Here is a 15,890-nt window from a genome sequence, read left to right on the forward strand (position 1 = left end):
TGTGTGTGTGTGTGTGTGTGTGTGTGTGTGTGTGTGTGTGTGTGTGTTTTCCCAGGGTCAAATTCAGCTTGTCAGAACTGGCAGCTCAAGTGATCTTAACCAGTGAGCCATCTTGCTAGCCCACCTACTGATAATATCCTTGAAGAATACTATAATCTGTAAACTACAAAAAGGAACTTTGAAAGTATTTGACTTTTAAAAACTAGGCATGCTTTTTTAATCTAGCAGTTCTGGTTCTCTTTTGTTGTTTTGGTTTTGGGTTTTTGAGACAGGGTTTCTCTATGTAGCCTTGGCCGTCCTGGCCTTGAACTCACAAAAAATCCACCTGCCTCTGCCTTCCTGAGTACTGACTGGGATTATAAGCATGTGCCACCAGACCCAGCTTGCAGTTCTGGTTCTTGAAAAATAGTCTGGAGCTGTGAGCAGTGCACCCATGGCCAAGATTAAGGCTCAGGACCTGTGTGACAAGGAGGAGGAGGAGCTGCTGAACTGCTGAACAACTGGACCAACTGAAGCTGTCTCAGTTTCCCATTGCCAATGTGACAGGCAGCGACACCTCCAAGCTCTCCAAGATAGAGAGTTGTCCACCAATGTCCTCACTGTCATTAATCAGACTCAAAAGGAAAAGCTCGGGAATTCCACCAACACAGGAAGCACAAGCCTCTGGACCTGCGACGAGAAGACTAGAGACTGTGTAGCCAGCTCACCAAGCACAAAAAGCAGCTAAGCGGAGTTAGGCTGCGCCTACTGTACAAGTATGTGGTCAAGGCCTGAGGTGGTGATAAAGTGCAAGACTGGCTGGGAGTGGGGGAGGGGGAGAGGGAGTCTGCAAATAAACTTGTCTTTGTTATGTGCAAAATATGGACAGGGGCATTCAAAAGAACACTGTCTACAACAGCAAAACCTAGAAAACTACCATCAATTGAAGTGTGATAAATAAATTGTAATATAACCATGAAACAGAACATTCTGGGGCTATTAAAAAAAAAAGGTAAGCAGGATCCGTTTATATAAATGAAAAAAGAATCAAACATGGCATGAATGGAGACAGAATCTCAGGAAAGATAAATAATCCATCCGTAGAAGTAGACTGGGGTTGAATTGTTTATAAAAGTGCATATATGACCTAGTCAACAGATTTGTGTGTGTATGTGTGAAGACAAGGTCTAGCTAGGTAAATCTGGGATGGCCTATACTCATAGACTTGCCTGGCCTGGATCTCACGGAGATATGCTTGTCTTTTGGCTCCCAACTGCTGACACCTACAGAAAAATTTTGTAAGACTGTATGAAGCATAGGGTTGGCAAGATGGCTGGCTGCTTAGGAAGTAAAGGCACTTGCCACCATGCCTGATGACCTGGTACAACATGGTAGAAGAGAATCAGATCCTCCAAGCTGTCCTTTGGCCGCCACATGTACTGTAGTGCACGCGCGCGCGCGCGCGCGCACACACACACACACACACACCTGTGCATGCGCACACACAGAAATCAATCTTTAAAAACAAAACATAAACCTCCCAACTTATTTAGTGCTCCAAATAAACATTTTAGTTTTATACTTTTTTCTTGCTTTGTTTTGCCTAAAACTAATTTGTAAAAATAGCCACTGTCCCAATAAGCACCAATAATTCAAATCACATTTGAATCAGACAACTGTATCACATTAACTGAAATTATTCTAGTAATTCACATGACACTCAGGCAGCCTGAACTACAAACCTTATATCTTTCCTATTTTAAAAGTTTGGAGCTATTTTCAATCACTCATTTGTGTATTTACGTGTCATTTCCTTCAGTCTTTCCTCCGAAAGCAGAATGCAGCATTAGCTGAATTCCAGTAAGGAATAAAGGAATCAAAGGGGAGTGAAGTTTAAGAGAAAACGCCGAAAGTACAGAAATATCATACTTGACAGCACTAGAGAACATAGGAAACCAGGGATCTGGAATTCTGTTTCTCACACTGCATCTTGCCTTTGTCTCCCTAATCTCAGAGGGAGGTTTAGCGCTAATTGTAGGCTTTGTCATCCAAGTCCCTGCTTTTTCCTTTTCCTTACTCCCCCCCCCCCAAACACCCATAAAACAGTATGGTCTCAATACGCTTGCTCATTCACCTTTTTAGCAGGTATGTATAAAACAGACAACACATACCCGTACTTCCATAGAACCCAGCTTGGAACTTCTACCATCTCCAAAACCTTGACCAAGCAACAGCCGAGAAAACCAGTGTACCATCTGACCCCAGCCCCTCCCAAACAAGAGCACTCAAGCAGAACACACCCATATGGCCTTCTCTAAGTAAGGATGATTGTCCTGTTTTGCTGAGAAGCAGGAAACCTCAGTCTTTCTATTTGGGTCCATCTCTGTAAAATACAAATAAATAAATACTCTCTTTCCTGCCTTGCCTCCACGACTTGTGGTTCATACTAGTCTAGGTAGGATAGAATAGTGAGTTCTAAGACATGCTAGGCTTTAAAGAAATACCTTGTCTCAAACAACAGCAACCAAAAGAAAAAAAAAGTATAATCCCGCTTTCATTAATCAGTGAATAGGACACTACTAAGGACAAGCAATCTCTCTTTTTCTATATTATTACATTTTTAAAACTAAGTTCAATTATCATGCTTTCATCATTTTCTTATTGTGTTCCTAAAAGAGAGCTTCTCACATTTAAATACTCATTTATAGGATTTGCAACACCTCCTTCAAATCACTCCTTAAAATATCTTGACTGTGTCACAGAATTAAAGTTGTCAGTGATTTGGTTTCATTTTCAAAAAACAAGTTCTTTAGAAAACAGAAGCTCTGTAAATAAAAAGAACCCAGGGCTGGAGAAATGGTGAAGATTAAGAGCCCATGGGGCATTTCTAGAGGATCTGAGCTTGGTTCCAGCACTCACATTCCAGGTGGCTCATAATGGCCTCTAGCTCCAGGGATTCTTCTGGCCTCCACAGGCATCCATACATGTGGATATTTACAAACAAACAGGAGGGGGAAAAACCTTTAAAACAAAATCCACTTCTTTAGAACTAAGGAGAGCACACATAAAGAAAGGGGCCTGTCCTCTGTCTTATGCTGTTATGAGCATGTTAAACTATGACTTGCATTAGAAACAAACCAGAAAGGAAACCACATATATCCAAGAAAAAAAAATGGCAATCATTAATATGGAACTCAAAAAAACTTTCTGCCAGTTGGTGGTGGCACATGCATATGCATTTAATCCCAGCATTTGGAAGGCAGAGGCAGGCAAATCTCTGAGTTTGATGCCAGCCTGGGCTACAGAGAGAAACCATGTCTTGAGAAAAATACACAAACATCTCAGGTTGAAGAGGTGGCTCAGTGATTAAGAGAACTGGCTTCTCTTATCGAGGACCCAGGTTCAATTCCAGCCACCTACATGGCAGCTTGTAACTGTCTCCAATTCCAATTCTGGGGGATCTGACATCATGTATGTCACACAGACATACATGCAAGTTAAACATCAATGCACATGATATAAAAATAAATAAACATTTTAAAGTTTTCACAAGTGAGTTGTTTGTGTCTAGCTGAGACACGGTTATGCCTGAAATTTGATGCTTAGTCCAGGCTGCTGCCTTAGCCTCCCAAGCACTGAAATCAGTCATGTGCCATCATGCCTGGCTATTTGGGGTTATTTTGCTCATACTGTTTAAAAGAACTGATTATTTACCTGTTTAAATTCATTCTTTGTATTTATTTATAATGTCCCAGACAGAGTAATATTTTTGTTATTTTTGATAGCAATGGCATGGTCAACCACAAACTCATTTAGGATAACTTCTTGTGAACAGATCCCCTCTTAACCTGACTAAATCCATAGTTCTGGATAAGACAAAACTTGCTAGTCCTTCCATTCCATGGGCATCTCCAAGAGATGTCTATTGTCTGAGGCAGGATGGGAGGGGATTAAAGAAGAAAGCAAAGGACATACAGCTCAGTTGATAGAGTGCCCAACTAGCATGCACTAACCTTTGAGTTCAATCCCCAACATCCCACAAACTCAACATGGTGGCACATACAATCCCATCATGAGACAGACAGAAGTAATAACAGGATCAGGTACTGATGGCCACCTTTGACTACATAGTGAATTTGAGGCCATGTCTCAATGAAAAATAATAAATGAAGGTGTAAGTGTGTATCACAGGTTATAGCTCAATGGCAAAATACTTCTCTAGTGTGCATATGACCCTAAATTCAATACCCCACACATAAAACAAACCAACACCACGCCCCATGGTGTATCCCACCAACTCTAGAGTCATAACATTCTTTATTTACAGTTTTGGTACTAACCAGGTAACTTTGTGAACCCTGATTTTTCTTTTAAAAATTGTTCATGGGCTAGAGAGATGGCTTAGTGGTTAAGAGCACTGTCTGCTCTTCCAGAGGTCCTGGGTTCAATTCCCAGCAACCTCATGGTGGCTCACAACCATCTATAATGTGATCTGATGCCCTCTTCTGGCATGCAGATATACTTGCAGATAGAGCACTCACATCAATAAAAATAAATAAAACTTTTTAATGTTCATTATTACTGAGAGAAGCTGCATGCCATGCATGTGTATGGAGGCAAATGAATCTGTGGAATTGATTTTCTTTCCACATTTACATGGGTTCCAAAGCTCAAACTCAGATGCCAGGCTTCTGCAGCAAGCACCTTTACCTGCTGAGTCAACTGAGCAGCCTCTTTTTTCTTCTTGTAACACAGGCTCAACAAACCCTAGCTAGCCTTTACCTCATTTGACTTCTTATCCTTCTATCACTACCGAAGTGCTGGAAGTACAGGCATACAATTTCATGCTCAACTTATGGGGTGCTAAGTAAGCAATGCCTGGGTTTTCCTGAATGCAGCTAAGTATTCTACTCTATAGCTACACTCTCAACAGCTCTGTGAAATTGTTAAACATCTTTATGAATTTTCTCATGTAAATAATGGTTATAAAACCAGTTATCTACTATACAGGATGTTAGGATTTGTATGTACAACATGTAAAACATAGAATATACTCACATAAGCATTTGCTACTATTATTCTTCTAAACATTAAATTTGGTGCTAATGGAAGGTTGTATCAGAAAGCTCTAATCTTTAGCCAGATGATTTTATCTCTTCAAAATGGTTACATGATTAGAAAGAAAAAGGATGCAAATAAGAAGTAAAAGTTCCACTATTTGTAGGGGATATGATCCTATACTTTGAAGACTCTATCAAAAACTCTTGGATCAACTGTACACTTAGCAAAGTTAACAGAATACAAAAATCAACATGAAAAACCAGTAGTGTAAGGCTGGAGACATGGGTCAACAGCTACAAACACTAGCTGCTCTGCTAGAGGACCTACGCTCATTTTCTAGCACAAACATGGCTCTCAAATGTCTATGTAATTTCAGTTCCAAGGGGTCTTACACCCTCTCCTGGCCTCCCCAGTTCCAAATGTTTAAAATTAAAAATAAAAGGTCAAAGCCGGGTGCGGTGGTGCACACCTTATTCCAGCACTCTGGGAGTCAGAGGCAGGAAGAATGCTGTGAGTTCAAGGCTAGCCTGGTCTATAATGAAAGTCCAGGACAGCCAGGGCTGTTACACAGAAAAACCTGGTCTCAAAAGAAAAAAAAAAAAAAAAAAAAAAAGTGAGGTCAATAAATTCAGTGATAATATTTCTCATTTAAAGGAGTGAAGGGAAAGTAGGTAAGTAGGCAATGCTTAGATAACAGATCAGCCCCCAACTGGTCCAGTTAGCATCCAACAGGTACAGTGTTTCTCATCAATATTGGACCACTGGTTTCAGTTTAAAAAAAAAAAAAATTTAACGTATTTCATGAGCATTCTGTCTATAAGTAAATAAGTGCATCATGTACAAGGCTGGTGCTCATAGAGGTCAGAAGAGGGTATCGGATCCTCTGGGACTAGAGTTACAGGTGGTTGTGAACTGCCATGTGGGTGCTGGAAACTGAGCCCAGATCCTCTAGGAAAGCAGCCAGTTCTCTTAATCACTGAGCCGCCTCACCAGTCTTTCTCTTCTTCCTTAAAATTTATTTATCCCTCTCTTCATAACAAAAATAAGTTTGTGGAAGCTTTCAAGTTGATACATATAAATAAGACTAGGAACTGGAACATGCCTTTCATCTCAGCACTAGGGAAGCAAAAGCAGGTGGATCTCTGAGTTTAAGGCCAGTCTGGTCTACAGAGCGAGTGCAAGGACAGCCAGGGCTGCACAGAGAAACCTTGTCTCAAAAAAAACCAAAATAACAACAAAAATAAAGACAAGACAACTTATGAAATTGTTAAAAGAACAAAAACAAAGAAAAAGCTGTAACATAAATGTGCTAACCATGGCATCAGTTACTGAGGCTGAGCTGTAAAAATCAAGAGTTGTGAGTTGGAGGCCACCCTGGTCTACATAGTAAATTCCAGGACAGCCAGGGATACGCATAGTGAGACCCTGTCTCAAAAAACAACAACAAGAAGAGCTGTCACTGATCTTGATCTTTAACAAGATCCCCTAAATAACGGTTTATGCTATCAGTGAGAAAACAGGAAAATGCAATGAGCACCAAGAACTGCCAAGAGGAAGAAGATTAAGCCAACATGTGCTAATAGTACTTCTAGGACATTCTGAGGTATACAATACGCAGAGTGCCCTACAGGACTTAGTCTTCAAAGATAAAATACACTGAATGGCCACAGGATTCTCCATCTAGACAGATAGAAGTCGCCTCAGTAAAGCTATTTCTCCAGCATTTAAAATCTTTTCATCTCCGAATGAGCCATAGTTATAAACATGTACAGCAAACTGTTTCATCCCCACTCAGCTGACAAGTTCTATTCCCAGCTCTACAGCCTGTGACTCACAGGGAAAACGTGGGGGAAGGAGTAAAAGGAACCAGTAAAATGAAGTACTTCACTTTAGGTAGGGTGATCGCGATTGAAGTTACCTAATTCTCTCACAGCAAGCCAACAAAGTCTTCTTTTAAAACAGTATCAAGTTTAGTAGCTTGGAAAATTGCCTGAAAACTATCGATCATGTCCCTCTACACCCTAAATAGGTATGATATCACAAGACATTACAAGGCCTGTTAGGCAAAACTTTACAAAGTACTGTGAATCCAGACAACAACATATATTGCTGCAAAACCAAAAACCAGGCATTCTCCACAGCTCTTCTCAACAAAAGGCCAAATCAGTAGCCCAACTTTACCCACTCCCAAAGATATGCACAAAATCTTTTTGAGGGCTGGCTTCTCAGCTTTTTATACTCAAAATTCACATAAGAAAATGTGTTTAGTCCCACTCTTAAGAACTGATCTTTGAGAACAGTTTAAAAAAACAAAACAAAACAATAAAGCACCTCTTTGGTGAGTCATGTTTCTAAGGCAGCTAAGAGACCTCCTGACACCAGATCCACCAGCCCAGCATCTGCTCCTCAAGATACCATTAGCTGACTACAGATCTTCCCTCCACCCAGTTCCGAAATTCTCAATTTTCTATAATTTTAACTGACAAAACCTAAACAAATCAAACCGAAAAAGACAAACAAGTCACCTCTTTTACTTGAAAAACCTTAGTCCTCCATAGAAATGTACACAGACAGACAGATGGACGCACGTTAAGAACACAAACTTCAAGCCCTGGCTGAATCCTGAGCAGGTCTGAGGCAATGTGGGAACACAGGCTAATGCACTGCCTAGCTAGTGGGCTGCTCCTGCTGTTGCTGTACAAATATAGAAAGCTGCAAAGTGGAGCAGTAGCTTCCGCAGATCTGCACTGAGAGGGAGGGGCAGGGAACTGAGCAGCTTTACCCATACATGGTTGCTGAAAGGGGGCCATTAGTGAAAGGGCAATTATCTCTCTGGCATTCTGTTCACACACTCCAGATAAAAAACAGGAGCACACAGGCTTGAAGGAAGGTGTCTATGTCAGTCAAGAAGGGTCCCAAAGATTACAGTCACTTATTCCAATATCCTCAGCCTCAGTAACGAAGACTGAAAAAAACTTTACTAGGTCAGGTTCTTGCTAAAACAGCAACAGCTATGAGGCTCAGTTTAATCATTTAAATCCTGAAATGTAATGCACAAAAACAGGCTACCTGCCATACTTAAGTGAACAACCTAACCGGTACTACCCTTTGCTCACCCTCGAGACTGTTACAAAAGGTATTAAATATATTTCTCAGGATGCTCACTTATATAATCAAGCCAAATATCTGTTCCCAAAAGTATTTTACAAAGCAATTAAGATTCACCTTTTTTTTTGGGGGGTGGAGGGTGGCTCAAGACAGGGTTTGTCTGTGTAGCCCTGGCTGTCCCAGACTCTCTTTAGCCCAAACTCAGAGATCCACCTGCCTCTGCCTCCCAAGTGCTGGGATTATAGGCGCGCATCACTGTCAATTTCTGACAAAGTAAATTTTTCAAAAATAGGAAATGCAGCAGCCAGATTAGGCAGGTACTCAGAGTGTAGTGCTAATGCAAACTGCAACTGTACTTACTAACACTGACTGACCTCTGTTCCTGGCTAGCACCTGAAAAAGATCAGTCAATATTAAAGATAGTAATGGCCGACAATATTTGACTAGTGCCAAAGCATGAGGAACAAACTGTCAATATTACCCACATTAAGAGAAAAGCACAAAGGCAGACTTAGAGTTCATTCCATGGAGCCAGCCCACCTACACGCTTTCACTAAATTCACCTACAGCGTTTTCAATGTGGGGAAGGAAATGCAGATTTGGAATAGACCCAACTTCCTTTTGTTCCTGGAATTTTTTTGAGTGCAATTTCAACCTAAAATGTTTTATATGAGATTAATCATGGCTTGCAATTTCTGTCTACTTTAGAGAAAATACGCTCTAAAGAAATAAAAATAAAATACCTCACTCCCACCACACACAAAGACAGCAATTCAGCATTCACTCAAACATTCCTCACCTAACACGTTCAAGAAAATATTCTTCCACTTCCAAAATTACTAGTTAGTCTTTTGAATAAATTTTAAACCACTGTTTTAAACAAACAGAGTGAAAGACAGACTTGGGAGGTAGGAGGATCTGGAGTTCCTAGCTGTATCAAGTCAGGAAGCCAACCTGGAAAGAAAAAAGTAGGACTAGAAATACTGATGACTTGTGGTCCTTAGTTAGGCCCACAAAGGAACTGCTGAGAAGAGTACTAGCTTCTTGCCACAGGTAAATGTATGCTAGGGCTATCACAAAAATTCTAGGTAGTACCCCAACCCAACTCTCTCCCTAAAATTTATAAAGAAAAAGTCAAATTTTTAAAACATAAATGGCTCTACATATTTACTTTTCTTATTTCCAAAATACTTTCGGAATTTTGAACTTTTCTTTTTCATTCATTGACAACTTAATGAAATGAAACAACAGCAAACCTGAATTCTCAATCCCACTGCATAGTCTTCCAGGGCAAAACAAAGCCTTGATCTTGCTACTTGACATTAAAAAAAAAAAAAAAGAGCACTCCAGCAGTTATTTGAAAGAATATTTATATCCCACAAAACAGACATACTAAGTGTTCAACAAGTCATTGAGATCTCTTAATGATGTATAGTGGGTTATGTATTTAATCTTTAAAAATTTGAACATCTTTGTTTTAACAACTTTGCTTTCAGCAGCTTATAGTGGATATGCTATACTTTATGTAACAGCTCTAATCACTACATACTTTGCTATGTGTAAGCAACTAAGCAAAAATAAACACAAGAGTCCATAATTACATAGTCAAGGATAATTAAAATGTAATCTCAAAATAAAAATGGCTATAAACCTCTATAGCACATTGACTTGGCACAACATTTCTTCTCCCTGTGGACCTATTTCCTCAAGTGAAAAATAAGATAAGACCAGTATTTCAAATATCCAAAAGCTCCCTTATATTATGCACAAAATTAAACACACGGGGGGGGGGGGGGCTGAGCGTGTGGCAAGAGACTTAAAAATTAGGTTTCAGAACCTTCGATGGAGCTTGGGTAAGACGGGAACACCTATAATCCCAGCAGACTGGTGGTAAAGGCAAGGCAGCTGCTAACATGGTCTGCCTTGACTATTCTACTCTTGCTTTAAGGCAAACAAGTAAACTGGGAATGGTGACCCATGTCTGTAATTTTCTCAGAAGCAAAAAGGAGTGCTGAGATTATAAAGGCTAGCATGGAGGCTGGTCGTGATAGCGCACACCTTTGGTCCCAGCACCTGGGGAGACAGAAACCCTGTCTCCAAAAAACAAAAACAAACAAAAAACTTTGTCTTAAAACAAAATAAGTAACACAAGACAATACAGTTAGGGAGGGAAAAACTAACATGAAAACAAAAGGAACAAATAAGAAACCAAAGTCAGGCAGTGGTGGCACAGGCATTTATCCCAGCACTAGGGAGGCAGAGGCAGGCAGATCTCTGTGAGTTCCAGGACAGCCTGGTCTACAGAGCTAGTTCCAGAACAGCCAGTGCTACACAGAGAAACCTTGTTATGAAAAGACAAAAACGAAACAAAGAAACAAAGAAGTTATTATCTCATGAGCAAGGAGAACAATCTATGAACACAGAGTTATTCTATATCTCAACTACTAAGAACTATTAACTGGGCATAAACACACCTAGATCTCAGCACTTGGGAAGCTGAGGCAGGAAAATCAGGAGTTCAAAGCCAGCCTTGGCTAGACACCAAATTTGGGGTCAACCTATGCGCTTGAGACTCTGACTCTAGAAAAATAGTATATTTAAAAACAAAAAGAAGGCCAGGCATGGTAGCACAGGCCTTAGGAATTTGAGGCCGGCCTAGTGTCTAAACAGCAAATTCGAAGATAGCCAGAGCTACGTAATAGAGAGAGATCCTGTCAAAAGCAAACCAAACCAAACCAAACCCAAAGCTGAGCATGGTGGCACATGCCTTTTAATCTCAGCATTCAGAAGGCAGAAGCAGGAAGAATTCTGTAAGAGGCCAGTTTGGTTTACATAAGTGAGTTCCAGGCCTGCTGCAACCATGTAGTGAGGACCTGGGGGAGGTAGGAATAGGGACGGAGAAATGACAGGGACTCCACACAGCACACAACAACAGGAGACAGTAGGGTACAACAGGGATAACAGGGATGCAAAACTAGCAAAACAGTTAAGAGAGAAAAAAAAAAAAAAAAGAAAAGTACTTAATGATTTAAGCCTTAACATTTTTGGGTTCTCAAAGCAACCTAAGTCAGTATGCTGAACATACTGTATATAAAGCACATATCTGGAGGCTTAGCTAGTAAATTCAAAATATGACATATGTGCAATGTGGGCGACATTATTCCGAGAACTTTAAAATCTTCTTTTATTTTGTAGTCCCAAAGATGACATAATAGCCAACTATGCAGAAGTTGCACGCTCAAATAAGAGGTACAAAGAATATAAAAAGAAGTACAGAGATGAAAGACAAGAAAATTCATACTATCAGAAAAACAAATTTCAAATATGGTTCTCTTCAATGGTGAATAAACTTGTAAATGGATGCTTCAAGTGAAGGCTGCTGAAGGAGATGGTATCAAGATACCATTTAGGATACTCTTCAATGTGGGACCAATCGAAAGAAAACACAAAGTCCAGACAATATAGCAAATCTGGCTAACGTTATGGTACTCTAGAGAATATGGTGTTTTCTCTTTTTTTCTAGAAGCTCATAGCATATGGCTGTTCAAAATTCAAACACAGGATCAGCTGGGCCTGATAATAGAACACAGAAGTTAAGAGCTCAGTCCCCAGTAAAGGAAAATGAAAGGGGAAGGGGGAAAGTCAGGTCTAGAGCTAAAGAGTAAGAACACCTGTGTGGGATGAGGACTATCAAGCTTTAAAGAACAACTGTGGAGGGCTGGAGAGATAGCTTGCAGATAAGAGCACTGGCTGCTCTTTCAGAGGATCAGGGTTCAAATCCCAGTACTGACCAACAACCTCTGTAACTCCAATTAACTCCAGTTCCAGGAAGTCCAATGTCCTCTTCTGGCTTCAACAGGTGCTGCACATACATGGTACATAGACTTACATACAAGCAAAACAAATATTCATTCACATACATAATAATAATAATAAAAAAAAACTTAGAAGAGGAGGAAGAAAGAAGAGCCACGAACAGCTTAGGCTGTAGCTCAGTGGTAGAACGTTTGCCTAACAAGAGGCCTAGGGTTCAAGTCCCAGAACTTCCTACTACCAGAAGAACAATTCAGACTACAAAGACAGGAGTCAACAGATGACAAACCTAACATATTTCACTAAAAAAATCAAAGTCACAACTCTCAGTATCCCTCCATATTCAATGAGAGGTAGATGTGGTAGCAGATGCCTGTAATCATCTATAATCCCAGCATCCAGGCAGAGACAGGAAGATAATAAATTAGAGAGCAATCTAAGCTACATAGTAGGTGTTCCACGCCAGCCTGGAATACACAGCAAGTCTCTGTCTCAAAAAGAAAAAAACAGTAATAAAAAGAGGTAGATAGTTCCAGCCCAGCTTATTAGGGAGATCTTGTGTGTCCAAAAGAGAATTCATTGTTCAAATAAGACCACTGATATTTTAAAGTAAGAGAAAGGCACACCTTAGGAAAAGGCTAGGTTGTAAGATTCACAATTGCGTCTGACATTTAAAGTATGTAAGACTAGTGCTGTGTTCATCAACTTCTGCAATCTTAAAAATTAAGAGTCAGAAGTGGCACTTACGAGAGGAAAACATTTGGATCATGAATTCAAAGTGAGCCTTTACACAGCAAGTGTAAAAAGCTACCTTGGGCTACAAGAGACCTTATCTCAGAAACACAAAAAAACAGAAGCCAGAACTAAGAAGACAAAAAGCAGAAGGAGGCTCTCAAAAGTCTGAGGCTTATCTGAGGTACAGAGTGATTGTCCCAGGTGATTCAAAGCTAGAAAATGGAAGCCTGGATCAAAAAAAATCCATAAAACCAGGGGCTGCAGAAATGGCTCAGTGGTTAAGAGCACTGGCTGCTCTTCCAGAGGACCTGGTTCAGTTTCCAGCACCCACATGACAGCTCATAACTGTCTACAAATCCAGTTCCAGAGCACCCAACACCCTCACACAAACATACAATACAGGCAGGCAAAACACCAATGCACATGAAATAAAAACTTAAAAAAAAAGAGGGCTGGAGAGATGGCACAGAGCTTAAGCGTGAGTACTGGCTGCTCTTCCACGGGTCTGAGTTCAATTCCCAGCACCCACATGGTGTCTCACAACCATCTATAATGAGATCTGGTGCCCTCTTGCCTGCAGGTGTACATGCAGTCAGAACACTGCATACATAATAAATAAATTTTTAAAAAATTAAAAAAAAGAAACAACTTCAAAGCTGGGTTTGCTGACACACAACTACACACACAACTCCAGTCAGTTCTCAAAATGCAGAGGACAGGAACCTCCTAAGTGGGAGGCTAGCCTGGGCTACATAAGCAAGACACTCAAATAATAAACTATCATATTTTCCTTCTTTTTTATAGTACTGGTGGTCCAGCCCAGGACCTCTATATTCTAGATAAATGCTACAACCATTGAGATGCATTCCTAAATTTACTACATTTTTATTACAGCGTTCTCTGGTCTGTTGAAGACAGCAGAAAACTGCCAACTGCATTTTCACTTTGGTTTTCTGTAAAAATAAATACATGTCAGTGTTTACTTAAGTTTAAAGATGTAAATAACTTGAACATTTACCTACTACAACTTTCCACGCAGCTCTAAACTAGCATGAATTATAGCTGAAGCTCTCACTGACCAGGGTATTTGATGACTTGCATAATGAATAAAAGACATTCAAAAATAGGCCTGAAGATCCTTCCTCACTAGACAAGTGTAATTATCCGGTGTTAACTTTTAATCAAACTTTTAAAAATAGATGTACCTACTTTAGTTTAATTTTTGTATTCCTTAGGGGGTTTTCATGTATGTCAGGCTGGCCTCAAACTTCCTATGTAGCTAGAGTTGGCCTCCAATTCCTTACCCCCTGCCTCAGCCTGCCATGTATTAGAATTTCAAGTGTATACTACAATATCCAGTCTAAACATAACCACACTTTAAACAAAGATGAAAGCATCCAAATATACCACAAAAACACAGAACAACTTGCCTGTTTGGTTTCTGATTCTGCTTTAAAGCTACTTCAGATCCAAGTGTGGTAGCAGACACCTTTAGTCCCAGCACTCAGGGGGCTGAGGTAGATAGATCAAGGCTGGTCTACAGAGGGAATTCCAGACCAGAGAGAAGTACACTGTGAGAAGGTTGAGGTGGGGGCTGGGGAGGAGTCAGGAGTAATAATGTAATCCTATAATTTTGGTAGAACAGCAGGAAAAGGAATTAAGGCCCACTTCCACTATATAGTTAAGTTTGAAGAAAGACCGGGCAACATAAAACCAGCTCAAGAAAAAACAAAACACTAGAGGCTTTTTTTAGGGAGTGGGGTTCTTCAGTTCATAGTCATCTCATCTCAAGTATAAAAGAAAGTACTTTAAGCTCAATATAGCATTTGTTATCTCATTAAGACTGACTTATTCCAAAAATGGCATTATCTTTTCAAAGTTCTAGGGTTAAGGCATGACATAACTCCTCTACAGAATTATCTGTCTTCTCATGACTGACAAGCCTGACTTAAGTAGAGATAAACTGCCCTAATTTAAGAAAGAGAGAATTATTCTGATCTACAGAGAAAAAAAAAAAACAAAACACCTAGCTTTAAATGGGAAATCCAGCCAGGCGTGGTAGTGCACACCTGTGATCCCAGCACTCTGGGCGGCAGAGGCAGTTGGATCTCTGTGAGTTCAAGGCCAGCCTGGTCTACTGTCCAGGACAGACAAGGGTGACACAGCAAAACCCTGTCCCCAAAAACAAACAAACAAAAAAGAGCTCCAGCAGTACACTCAGCAAAATGGCTCAATGGCCGTTTCCACTGGGCCTGATAACCTAACACAGAACACACACGCTTGAAAGAATGAACTCTGCCTCTCCTCTGACCTGCATAACCATCATGCATGTGTGCATACACACACATGCACAAAATAAGCAATAAAGACGTTTTATTGTTTTTATTAATGTTTTAAAAAGGGAGAGCCTCCAGCAATGGAGCTTTTGCCATGCAGACAACCTCAAACTGAAGGGAGAGGTACCAGCATTCCACCCATGACCCTGCAAGAAGGGATTCCTTCACTATGCAAAAATGCATGATCTCTCAAGTCTTCTAACCTCCAAAACTGAGATTTCATTATGAAAAGTAAGATAATGAACGGACAGAAAGCACAGACTAGAGAGAGGAGAAAGGTAAAAAAGGCCTGGGCTGCAAGCCTGCACCTGCCTCTATATAAACTTCAGTATGGCATGTGTTACTTCCTCAGTTGCAAACTTAAAGAAAAATCTCTAACCTTCTTGTGCCACCCACCCACTTCCCACTGATGCACCTCACCATAATTAGGCAGCGCTTTTTTTTTTTTTTTAAGCTTCTAGTTAACAGAACAAAGGAATTAAAATCTTAAACTTTCTTTCCTATTTCTGGCACACTGCAAATGTGCAACAGCATTTTATCCGTAGTTAATGCCACACAGTTCTTGATACTGGCTTTTCTTTGAACCCCCAGTGACAGCTACACAGTGACAAGTTGTAAGCAAGGAGGTTGTTACCATGGAGACTCACTAGGATTCCTGGGGGTGGATCCAGCAGGCTTTTTTCTTTTGTGAAAGCATTTTTTGATGTTCTGGATCTTGCAATTCAGAATGCTGATCTAACTTATCTTCAGTAAACTGCTTTAAGAAATAATACCACATAGCATACAATTCTGAATAAATACTTAAAATTATCATTAGCTTTCTTGAAAGACTCAAACATATTCAAGACTCAATCCTTC

At 40.2% G+C, this 15,890-nt stretch overlaps 1 protein-coding gene across 4 annotated transcripts in view; it reads right to left on the reverse strand.

The window, feature by feature from the left end:
• Celf1 (CUGBP Elav-like family member 1) overlaps positions 1–15,890 on the reverse strand; it is a 78,264-nt gene that overhangs the window by 48,131 nt on the left and 14,243 nt on the right. The gene's annotated exons all lie outside the window — the stretch shown is intronic.

The sequence above is a fragment of the Psammomys obesus genome, unplaced genomic scaffold (assembly GCF_907164565.1).
Source record: "Psammomys obesus unplaced genomic scaffold, mPsaObe1.curated_primary_1811, whole genome shotgun sequence".
Lineage (NCBI taxonomy): Eukaryota > Metazoa > Chordata > Mammalia > Rodentia > Muridae > Psammomys > Psammomys obesus.